This window comes from Carcharhinus amblyrhynchos, chromosome 5, assembly GCF_965287045.1.
Source record: "Carcharhinus amblyrhynchos chromosome 5, sCarAmb.v2.hapA, whole genome shotgun sequence".
NCBI classification, from domain to species: Eukaryota; Metazoa; Chordata; class Chondrichthyes; order Carcharhiniformes; family Carcharhinidae; genus Carcharhinus; species Carcharhinus amblyrhynchos.
The window spans coordinates 54,991,398-55,001,735 of NC_137328.1; positions in this window are offsets into that span (position 1 = coordinate 54,991,398).

Here is a 10,338-nt window from a genome sequence, read left to right on the forward strand (position 1 = left end):
AACATAACTGATGTCTCCATGGAAGCAAAGAGTGATGAATCACTTGTGCTAGAAGAGGTATTGCAAGTCCTGTTAATGTTGATCCTCTGGAGGCATGTCAGACAACAGAATTATACTGCTCCACAAGGAGCAGAAAATCCCCTCAAAAACTTGATTAATAATTGTCCAACTCATGTACATAATGTTTAGCCAGTATTTAGGACGGAGCAAATTAGGTATTGAAGGTTGGGCAAAGGAGTTAAATGGGGAGAGATGTGATAATTGTCTATTTAAGGGCAACATTGCAGGACCAATTTTGGGAGCTATATGAAGTTGCTGTACAATTCTTATTAATGAATAGCTTTTGTGTTCACTAATGAAGTCTGTAAAAGTGCATCTTTAATGAAGACATTATGAGCAGAGAGAGAGGGAGAGAGAAGTTTTAAAAGTAGGAAACAAAAATAGTGAGTAATGAAACAAGGTGACAAAAGAGAAGACATGAAGAAGAAAGAGTGAAAGGTAATGATAAATGGAGCAGATATATAAATAATAACAGTAACAAAGATAATTTTTCACTTTTTACATTGAAGATGATTCTCTACAAGGGAAAAGCACTTGCTGGCAACACAAGGGGGGAAATAAATAGACACAGAAAGGCTAAGGTGGAATATTGCTACATTGAAAACCTGATTCTCATTCTGGAGGGAAAGGAGACTAAAACAGACAGATAGAATGTGAGACAAAGAGAAATTAATGGTATTGGTACAGATGGTCCTTAAATTGAACTACCATCAATCCAAAACTGCGTCATGAGGTATCAATTTTTCAAAAGTTACGTGAAGTATGTTTGCCAGCCATTTAAAGCAAAGCTTCTCAAAGAGAATTTCATGTGTAACACGAGAATGTGAGAACAACTTTGTTGAATCCTTCCCTGCCATTATTACTGATGAATAACTTGTATTCCTGTACCTGTACTGCTGTTGGCATGACATTTTAAACAACTCTGTGACTTCCAAAACAAAAGGCTGCCCATTGTTACAACAGCAAGCAATGAAAGATGACTCTGTGATGCCATAAATCAGGCGGGATTGCTTGTGAAAGACAATAAGCACTAAATGCGAGGGAGGGAGGGAGGGGGCACTTTCTCAGTGTTGTACAAATGTAGTATGCTGTGGAATGTTTTGTGATTTCCGAGGCAGAGCTACTAATACCAAACCCTATGATTTGATGATAATCCATACAGCTGTTGACACACAAATCTGTTTACTCAGCTCGCCAATGGCAAAATCCTGAACTCCTGCTCCCCAATCTGAAACTGTCACTGAAAACTACAATTACAGTGATTATACTCAAGCAAGATTTTAAATCAGAATCCCCCTGTTCAAAAACACTTAGATTGCAAAGCTCTGTCATTAAAACTAACGGAAATTTTTATACGACAATGTTTTATAATTATTTCAGCATCTTTAATGTCACAAGATGTTCGTTCACACAACATTATAAAGCAATATTTGATACGGAGCAAGAGATAGTGCTAATAGCTTAATTAAAGGAGTCAATTTTTAGGAGCGTCTTGAAGGAGGAGAGGCAGCTAGAGAAACTGAAATGTGTAGAGAGGGAATTCCTGGATTTAGGACATGGACAGCTGAATGCACGGCCAGCATGGCACAATTAAGAGTGGAGGTGTTCAGGAGAACAAGTTTCTACAACCACAAACATTTCAAGTGTTGCGGGGTTGAAAAGTATGACGGGAAGAGAGAGGGGTGAGGCCAGGGAGGCCTTTGAAAATAGAGATGAGAAATTTGTAACTGCGGCATTGCTTAGCCAGGGGCCAATGTAGGCCACCTGCACAGGGTGATTAGTGAGTGGGGCAAATAAGAACACAGTAAAAAGTCTGACAACACCAGGTTTAAGTCCAACCTGACGAAGGGACTAACCCCGAAAGCTAGTGACTGTACTGTCAAATAAATCGGTTGGACTTAAACCTGGTGTTGTCAGACTTTTTACGGTGTTTACCCCAGTCCAACACTGGCATATCCACATTGCAAATAAGAACCACAGAGATTTGGATGACCTCAAGTTGAAGAAAAGTTGGATCAAGTAGGCCAGCCAAAATATGTTGGAAAGCCAGGTCGAGATTTTGATTTGATTTATTATTGTCACATGTATTAACAGTAAGAAGTCTCACAATACCAGGTTAAAATCCAGCAAGTTTATTTGGTAGCAAAAGCCACAAGCTTTCGGAACGCTTGCTGCTCCTTCATCAGGTGAGTGGGAGATGTTTTCACAAACAGGGCATGTAAGGACACAAACTCAATTTACAAATTAATGGTTGGAATGCGAGTCTTTACAGGTAACCAAGTCTTAAAGGTACAGACAATATGAATGAAGAGAAGGTTAACCACAGGTTAAAGAGATGTGTATTGTCTCCAGCCAGGACAGTTAGTGAGATTTTGCAAGTCCAGGCAAGTCATGGGGCTTAGAGATAGTGTGACATGAACCCAAGATCTCGGTTGAGGCAGCTCTGTTTGTAGATTATCTGTAAAGACTCGCATTCCAACCATTATTTTGTAAATTGAGTTTGTGTCTTTAAATGCCCTGTTTGTGAACAGAACTCCCAGTCATCTGATGAAGGAGCAGTGCTCTGAAAGCTTGTTGCTTGTGCTACCAAATAAACCTGTTGGACTTTAACAGGATGTTGTGAGACTTTTTACTGTGCTTACCCCAGTCCAATGGCAGCATCTCCACAACATGTATAAACATACAGTGAAAAGTATTGTTTCTTGCGTGCTATACAGACAAAGCATACTATACATAGAGAAGGAAAGGAGAGAATGCAGAATGGAGTATTACAGTCATAGCTAGAGCATAGAGAAAGCTTAACTTAATATGAGTTAACTCCATCCACAAGTCTGATGGCAGCAGGGAAGAAGCTGTTCTTGAGTCAATTGATATGTGTCCTCAAACTTTTGTACCTTTTTTCTGATGGAAGAAGGCGGAAGAGAGAATGTTCGGGGTGAGTGGGGTCCTTAATTATGCTGGCTGTTTTGCCAAGGGAGTGGGAAGTGTAGACAGAGTCAATGGATGGGAGACTGGTTTGAGTGATGGACTGGGCTTCATTCACAACCCTTTGTAGTTTATTATGGTCTTGAACAGAGTAGGAGCCAGACCAAGCTGATACAACTGGTGCATCTGTAGAAGTTGGTGAGAGTTGTGGCAGACATGCCAAATTTCCTAAGTATCCTGAGAAAGTAGAGGCGTTGATGGGCTTTCTCAACTGTAGCATCCACACAGAGGGACCAGAACAGGTTGTTGGTGATCTGGACATTTAATAACTTGAAGCTTTCAACCATTTTCCTTTGTTCCCCATTGATGTAGACAGGGGCACGTCCTCCACTATGCCTCCTGAAGTTGATGACTATCTCCTTCATTTTGTTGACACTGAGGGAAAGATTATTGTTGTCACACCAATTCACCAGATTCTCTATCACTTTCCTGCGCTCCACTTCATCATTATTTGAGAACTGACCCACAGCGAAGGTGTCATCAGCAAACTTGAAAATCGAGTTCAAGAGAAATTTGACCATACAGTCATAGATGTTTAAAGAGTATAGTAAGGGTCTGAGGACACAGCCTTGTGAGGCACCAGTGTTGGGGATGATCATGGGGGAAGTGTTGTCTCCTATCCTTACTGATTGTGGTCTGTAGGTTAGGAAGTCTAGGATCCAGTTGCAGAGGGAGGAGCCACAACGTTTGGAGCTGAGTCTCATAGGAATAGTGATGTTAAAGGCTGAGCTGTAGTCTATGAATTGGAGTCTGACATTGATGTCTTTGTCATCTAGATGTTCCTGGGTTGAATGGAGGGTCAAGGAAATGGTGTCTGCTATGGACCTGTTGTGGCGATAAGTGAAGTGTAGTGGATCCAGGCAATCTGGGAGGCCGGAAAGAGGAATAAGGTTTCAGGATACACAAGAGATGCTCTGCAACAACATGTCCATAACTGCATAAAATGGTGTGACTCATTTTGACAGATATTTACAGCAGGTAGAACTTCTAAACACAAATACGAACAAAAACATCTTGAAAAACTCAGCAGATCAGACAGCATGCATGGTGAGAAACAGAGAGGCGATCCTTCTAAAAAATGACAAAATGTCAGGGTCTGACTGAAAACCTCTCTCCAGAGAAACACACTGGTTTTCTCTCCAGGCCTTCTGATACTTTGGCCCCAAAAAATCAACTGGGCTTGTTTCATGCCATCATGTTGAGAGGTGGGGCCTCAATAGGTCGACACAGCCTGGCTGCATTGAGATTGGGCTGCCATGTTAAATAGTCACTCCGATCAGAGGAAAAAAATAACCTCTCCATCCCACCACAGAGGACTCAAAAGCTCCCCTCCGCCTCCCCCCATGATCAGAGCCAGTACCTGAATCCCCCCGACCCAAACAGTTAATGTTAGCTCTCTACCCCTCTGCCCCCAGCAGACAATGTTGCCCCTCCCACCTCCCCCCCAAGGAGTTAATGCCACTCTCCTCCCCTCAAACAGTAAGAAGCACTGTTACTCCCCCCCAGTTTTCCCTCAAACATTGGACACCTTCCCCCCGATGCCCCCCCCACCAAACAATCAATGTCGGCCCAGGATGGGGAAATCTCCACGACAGGTTCACATCTGGGTGAACCTGTACTAAACCGCTCTGATGTGGCACCATGTCAGCGAGGTTTGAATATATGCCTCGGGCTCAATATATGGCAAGGGGGTGTCTTTAATGATATGCTAATGTATTGAAATGTATTAAATGAGATTCATGTCCATTGTCTCTCCAGCGAGATTTGCCACATTCTGGTGTATAGATAGTGTGGGGTCAAGATCACCCCCCTTATTAATGTGGCTGGTCCCTCCACAAATGCTGCCTGACCTGCTGAGTTTTTCCAGCTATTTTTTGTTCTTATTCAGATTTTCAGCATCAGCAGTATTTTCCTTTTGTAACAACCTCTAAAAACCAGGGTAGTTTGAAAGGATGTGGGTCCATGCAAAGGCAGGCTAGTCACTAAGCTGGTTTGATCTTCACTAACTTAGCAACTGGAACTGTGATGGTGATGCAAATAGTGCGTACAAGCACTATTAACATCTCAACTCGGATCACAAATTTTTATGTGGCTTGGAAAGTTTTACTATGTTTCAGATCTCAAGCTGTTGTTGTCATTTAGACAATGAGATAGATTGTGAGTTTGTGCATCAGTGTAAAATGGGTGATACCAAATCAAAAGACCATTTAACATCTCATGATTTTTATTTTGATTTCTGAAAACAAGCTGCCATTTCACAACACTTACACTTTATTTCACTATTATCTTCACTGGGTTGGATGAAATGAATGAAATCACAAAGCAACTGTAATTTAATTACTTTCTTTGAGTCATACTGTAGGTACTTGACATCCATATATTACTAAAGCTAACATTTACCTACATTTACAGTCATTCAGTCTACACAGGAATAACCTACTCATTACTTGTCAGTTCATGGACAGGTCAGTCAGACCTAAGATGGATAGCTGTAAGTTTGGTTTGTAAGTATTAGTTACAGATATATATGAAAAACAAGAACTTATAAATGAAGCACACAGAAGGGAACTAAGTTGGTACGTCAGCTGTAACATCATTCATTTGAGTGTGTGACCTGACTTTAGGACTGATTTGACAAATTGAGTCAACAGCTGGCAAGAGAGAAGGCAGCTTTAATCTACACAAAGTAAAAGCAAAGTTGTTGAATATAAAGTCACATTTACACTGGCATTGTTTAAGTTCACCTTGCATTAAATAAAATAGATTTACGAATCTGCTGCCAGAATAAAGGTGCTGGATTCAGTAATATAAGAATGATTCTTTCACCTTTGCACTCTTAGCAACAGAGAGTGTGTCAGGAACACCAGTCATAACATAACAAGAAAGGCCTGCAAATGCTAGCAAAAAAATGTCCAGCAGCTAAATCAGCATTGATTCAAAGAAAAGACAAGTTATGGTGTTTCCAGTGTGTACCATCATCGTCTGAGAAAGGGTACACACCTGAAACTATATTTTATTTTCCTACTGCAAATGCCAATTTGTATTTCCAGCATTTTTCATGCCTTTGGAACATATATCATGAGGTACATTTGCTGATTAAGCTTAGTGGACAAAAAATCAGTTGGATTATGGGTACACTGTCTTCCTCACTTGACGTATGTACTCCATGTTCCTTGCTCTGTACTGGGAATACAAAACCCTCCAAGAACTAGGAGTGTCCATGTGGCTTAATGGATAACCCATATCTTCCAAAATGAATGAAATAAGGATGGGTAAACCAGATGGTTGTAATTGTAGACGATTAGTTAACAATCAGGAAATAATTTTTTTTCTAAAACAAAAGTAATGAAATAACAGAACAGTTTACAATATCCACAGGTAATATTTGAATTTCGGAAGCATAAGAAATAATTAGGTCCATTTAAAGTTGTTCACCATTGTAAACTGCCGACCCGGTTGCTTGGAAATACAAGTTGCTCTGTGTTAGGCATAGCTAAAATATTTGTCTAAATATGGGAAGCAAACTCCCACTCATATACTAAGGTTAAAGTGGGGGCTAGTATTCAAAAACCTCAACACTAAAAGGCACAATACATGATTACAATACAGCACTACATCTGCCCTGCGCCTCTTTTGCATTATGCCATTTGTAAGACACCTTTGTGTTCCTTCATCACTTTTTCAGCAATCAGTTTTGTCCTTATTAACATATTTCACACACTAAATGGTCTGGATGTATTTATTATACGGTCAAATGCCTTGCTGATATTTAAATCAAATGTGAATCTTTACTTAAGATCCTGTACTGAGGGTAATAAAGCTAAAAGTTAATACATGAAGTAAGAGCTATTCCAGAAAGATTCCAATGGAGTGGGATTAGAGGAGGGCAGAATTGCAATGTGCATCCATCACCATTGGAATATTTGTTTGCCCAGGATGACATTTATAGACATTTTGCCCTCCTTGTTTTTGACCCTGGATACTGACTGATAGCTTTTTTTAGAATTGCCCTGTGTAACCCCAGAGCGGATCTGGAATTTGTATCGGACTATCACAAATGCAAACAACAACTGGTTACTTATGTAAGACTTTTCAGAGCACGAGTTTAATTTCAGGAAATATGTGGGTTGAATACTTGAGGTCTGAAAGTTTCAGAAGCACTGCCAATGATGTCAATAAGTCACATATACAATCTTCCCAACACCCGAGTATTGTGGGTTAACATCTGCACTCTAATGTGTGATTTACAACCAGTGTCTGACACAACAGAAGGTTCATTGAACTCTATTCATTTGGTGGTGGACATTTAAAATTGTGCTTTGAGGGGTTCTTTCGATTATATTTTTGTGAATAATCTTTGTTTTGAGGGAAGGCGAGGGGAATGGACAAATAGCTGATTAAAAATCACAATTTGGAGCTGTGTTACTACTAACTAATCATTTGTACTGGAATTGTTAAACTAGTTTAACTTAATCAATTGCTGTTGACTTGCATCTTCCTCAGTTATGCAATCAAAGGTTCAAAGCTCTGCTGAACAAAATGAAACATGAATAAATCAATGACTCAGAGGTAGATAGACCTGCATACAACAAGCCAATTGGCTGGTTAATGAAATATTGGGTGGAATTATCCCTTCCAAAAACCAAAGGCTTGATCTTATCTGCCACTCATGTCACACTTCTGCTGCAGTGAGGTTGGAGAATTTGGTGCCCAGCCAAATCTGTGTTCACTGTGGTGGGGTGGGAAAATCCAGTCGGTATGAACGGTGGTAAGATTCCAGCCTAAGTGTCATAGCGGCAAGAAAACCAGAGCAAGCAACCGGCATGATCCGAACCGCAATCATCCCACACTCAGTGCATTGAAAGTGTCCCCACATGAAACTGGCAGTTATGGCATCCACGAGCATGTGACTCACCTGAACTGGCCACAGTAGTTCACCCTTAACAAGGGGGAGCTGCACTCACAGCCAGTCACACTAGGAGGATGGCACCACGCAGACCCCACACTTCACAGATGGAGAGCTAGGACAGATTCTGGATGCTGTGGGGGAGAGCCATCTTTTACCTCCAAGACAGCATATAAACTAGGAGCAGGGACTCAAATGTGGCCTGAGATGCTGTGGCTGCAGCAGTCAGTACCTGCAACCTGACACTGAGGGCCGTTGCCCTATGCCGGAAGCTGAATGACCTAATTTGGCCTGAAAGTGTGAGTGTCCACCTGACCTGTCAAAGAACAAAGAAAATTACAGCACAAGAACAGGCCCATCGACCCTCCGAGCCTGCACCAACCATGCTGCCCGACTTAACTAAAATCCCCTATTCTTCCGGGGACCATATCCCCCTATTCCCATTCTATTCATGTATTTGTCAAAACGCCCCTTAAAAGTCACTACCATATCCGCTTCCCCTACTTCCCCCAGCAACGAGATCCAGGCACTCAGTACTCTCTGTGTAAAACATCTGCCTCGTACATCTCCCTTAAACCTTGCTCTTCGCACCTTAAACCTGTGCCCCCTAGAAATTGATTCTTCTACCTTGGGAAAAAGCTCCTGACTATCCACTCTGTCTATGCCTCTCATAATCTTGTAGACTTCTATCAGGTTGCCCCTCAACTTCCGTCGTTCCAGTGAGAACAAACCAATTTCTCCAACCTCTCCTCATAGCTAATGCATTTTATACCAGGCAACATCCTGGTAAATCTTTTCTATAGCCTCTCCAAAGCCTCCATGTCCTTCTGGTAGAGTGGCGACCAGAATTGAACGCTATATTCCAAGTGAGGCCTAACTAAGGTTCTATAAAGCTGCAACGTGATTTGCCAATTTTTAAACTCAGTACCCCAGCTGATGAAGGCAAGCATGCTGTATGCCTTCTTGACTACCTTCTCCATCTGCATTGCCACTTTCAGTGACCTGTGTACCAGATCCCTTTGCCTATCAGTACTCTTAAGAGTTGTGCCATTTACTGTATATTTCCTATCTGTATTAGACCTTGCAAAATGCATTACCTTGCATTTTTCTGATCAAACTCCATCTGCCATCTCTCCGTCAAAGTCTCCAACCAACCTATATCCTGCTGTATCCTCTGGTGGTCGTCATCGCTATCCACAAATCCATCAACCTTTGTGTCCTGGTAACAGTCCCATCTGTCACACCTGGAAAGTCCACGTCAACCCACTCCCTGACTATCCGCGGCCATCCAGCACCCAACAATCCCTCCCCGTCCCCACCCCTCCCACCCCGTCACGCCCAGCATCATCCTCAAATCTCCATGGCAACTAACACCACAGCCCCTGTCTGCCCAAGCACAGTGCTGACATACGGCATTGGTTCACCCTTCCAGGCCCACCAGCCATCAGGCTCACAATCATCCCCATTTATCCCCGCAGGAGAAGATGACCAATAACAGAAGGGAGGATAAGAAGATAGGCGGGGGCATTCCCAAGTTGCATCTCCTGGCTCCCTTTGAGGAGCAAGTGATGGAGCGCTCAGGGGAGGTATCCAGGCAATACCACAGCAGTGAGGAGCCACAAAACCTTCAGCCATATGACCTTCCAAGCTGCCCAGATAGCTGACCTTACCTTGCACTGCCTACTCTTGCAAAAGTAACACCCAATGAGGCCAGAGCCTCAGCAGTTGATGCCCCTCCCTCCCACTTCAGAGAAGAGCTTTGAGGAAAGCACCGACCAGGCGTCAGAGGCATCACCCGCACTATCCAGCGGCGCAACACACACACCTCGGTGGGTGGAATTAGTAGTCAGGCTTCAGGGTCACTTTCTGATGAGCACCAAACAGCTGCTGATGCACATCAGATGGAGGTGGAAATGTCCAAGGGATTGGGCAGGTGGAGGTCTGCTGGATCCAAGGAAACAGCTGGCTCCCAGCTAGATGCAGAGCTGCTGTAAACCGTTCTCTCAAAGCTGTTGGAGATTCAGAAGTAGAGACAGGGACTGCAGGAGGGAGTGTCAGCAACACTGCAGCAACTGCAAGGCCGCTTGGAGGAGTCCACAGCCTCCAGGCGCAAGAGATGGTGCCAACATTGCATGGCACCCAGACCAACACTGGAGGGTGGTGACCTCAGTAGAAAGTCTGGGACAGGAAATGGTCACCATAGGTGGCAAGGTACAAGGCATGGCTGAGTCTTAGAGGACCATGGCAGAGGGCCTCAGGAGCATGCTTGAGATACAGTGGGCAATTGCAAAGGGATTTCACAGCTTGGACCAGACTCAGCGGCTATCACCGTTTGCTCCCACACCATGGTGCAGGCAGCGTTGGGCCAGGTGTTGCAGAGGCTTCTG